Source organism: Frankliniella occidentalis, unplaced genomic scaffold, assembly GCF_000697945.3.
Source record: "Frankliniella occidentalis isolate FOCC.00 unplaced genomic scaffold, Focc_3.1 Scaffold97, whole genome shotgun sequence".
Taxonomy (NCBI): Eukaryota; Metazoa; Arthropoda; class Insecta; order Thysanoptera; family Thripidae; genus Frankliniella; species Frankliniella occidentalis.
In genome coordinates this window covers 242,124-244,280 of record NW_026267226.1, presented here as the reverse complement: position 1 = coordinate 244,280, position 2,157 = coordinate 242,124, and the positions used below count along the sequence as shown (strand labels likewise).

Below are 2,157 nucleotides of genomic sequence, written 5' to 3'. Positions count from 1 at the left end.
TCCTCCCCTCGCCTCGCCCTGCGGCTCCTCCGTACCAGGATACTTCACCACCACGACCACCGCCACCGCATGTACAGACAGCGGCCCGGCCCCGGCCCGGCGCGCTGCGCCCCTCGTGCACACAAGGCAGTGTCCACTGGCGGCAGGGCAGGGCAGCACTTCCCCCGCAGCGCCCCTCTCGCCCCGCGGGCCAACTGGTCCTCAAACTCCTGAATACTGGATGGATACCTGCGGGCCCTGCGGGTGGAACCGCTTGTGCGCGCGCGCGCGTGTGTGTGTGTGTGTGTGTGTGTGTGTGTGTGTGTGTGAATGTGTGCGAGTGTCTCAGCTTGAGTGTGTGCGGACGCGGACCCACGCCGCGAGGGGCACAAAGGTCCCAGACGGGATTATTGACGAGGTGGTAGCTGGAGTCGCAGAGGAAGGGGGAGAGAGAAGGAAGGGTAGGTAGATTTGAGGTGGAAGTGGGCAACAATGTGAATAATAATAAGGCAAAATAATAAGAAAAGCTAAAATAATGCATGCATATGAGAAACGAGCCACTCGTCCGCGAGGAAGGGAATAATAAAGGAGCCAACGCATATATGCAGCGGCCGTGCAAGTTGTGTGTGGTGCGCGCGCGATACAGCGCAGCAGCGTACACATCGCTCCACCCCCCCCCCCCAATTCCCTTTTTCCTCGGCATCTCGAAAGGATGCAGGAGGACGGCAGAGTTTGCGCGGTGGGCGATCCCTTCGCGGGAGGGGAGGGGCAAAGGTTTGAACACTGACTGCTTCTCATAAATAAAAGAAAACTAACTCAATATGTCCATCGAGTAATATTACAGTTTTTATTTTTAATGGAAAGTTTTCTGAAACCTACAACTACTTTATTTACAGTGGTTAAGAGGAATAAGGGGGGAGGGGGAGGGAGCGGGGTGGCAGACGAGCCGCAGTCCAGCCCATTCGAAACCGCACACGGCAACACAACCCATCACGCACAAAACCCATCCACACACACAAACGCGCGCGCGCCGGCCCACAGCAGCGACAGATAGCGAGAGGACCCCCATGACCACCAAACAATTATATCGGGGGACGCCGAAACGCCGCGAGAGCGCGGGTGGCGGTCTGGTCCACCACCGCGGTCCAGCCCGCGGGGGTCCGCGACCACCGACAGCCCACCCATCGCCAACGGTAATAGCCACGGGCGCGCGAGACCGCGAGAGAGACCCTACCAAATATGTAACTAGGCCTAACATATAATTTTTGTCCAATAATATAAACATAGAATTCAAACAGGCCAAAATAATATTGTAAAAAATGAGACGCAGAAAATAAGATGATTTGTGCAAGTGCGACTAGCATTACGTGCGAAATAGACGAGCTGAAGCGACGAGGAGGGGGGGGGGAGCGGTTGGTAAATGGAACGAAGGATGCCTCCACTCCCTAATTTAGTTTTCGGGCAAACAATGGCCAGCAGAGCGAGCAGCACACTCCCCCCCCCCGCACCCCACACCGCTCATCGCCGGTCTTCACCTCGGCACGCCGCTGCACGCCGCTGCACGCCACTCTGATTTAATTGCATTATTCGCAGATATCCTCGTTCCCTCTGTCCTGCTTTTAGTGCACGTTTTCATGGAAGAGCGAGGTGGGCTGATGGAGCAAAGGAGGGGGGGGGGGCATCAAGCGTGACGACAGCAAGGGCGGCGTCCCCTAACCACGTGCAATTCTCATAGAATTTATCCATAACGCCATAAACTGTAATTTTCAGAGGGGTAAAAGGGTTAGAGATAGTAGGGGTAGAGGGGGGTGGGGGGAAACGCTTGAGGCGAAAGGGGGTTTCCGACGATGCGACGGCGTCTGTGTGGCCGCAGGGTGCGGGGTATGTAAGACGAGCAAGAGCACTCACAAGCTCACACTGCACTGCTGGGAGTTGAGCAGTAAGGGGAGGGGAAGATGGTGAGGGGGTGGGAGAGAGAGAGAGAGAGAGAGAGAGAGTGAAGTGAACGAGACATAAACAGAACGGCGGGTGGCTGGCCGCTGGCCGCGGGCCGCTTGTGGATCGCAGGGCGGGCCGCCCGCCGCACCCACTCGTCGGCCGGTTGCCTACCCCCCGCTCTGCAGGGGCTCTGGCGAGCTGCGGCGGGCTGGGCAGACGGAATGTGGATTAGGAGAGTCC

At 57.6% G+C, this 2,157-nt stretch overlaps 1 protein-coding gene across 1 annotated transcript in view; it reads left to right on the top strand.

The window, feature by feature from the left end:
- The window catches only part of LOC113205385 (uncharacterized), an 82,591-nt gene that overhangs the window by 78,435 nt on the left and 1,999 nt on the right, over window positions 1-2,157 (top strand). The gene's annotated exons all lie outside the window — the stretch shown is intronic.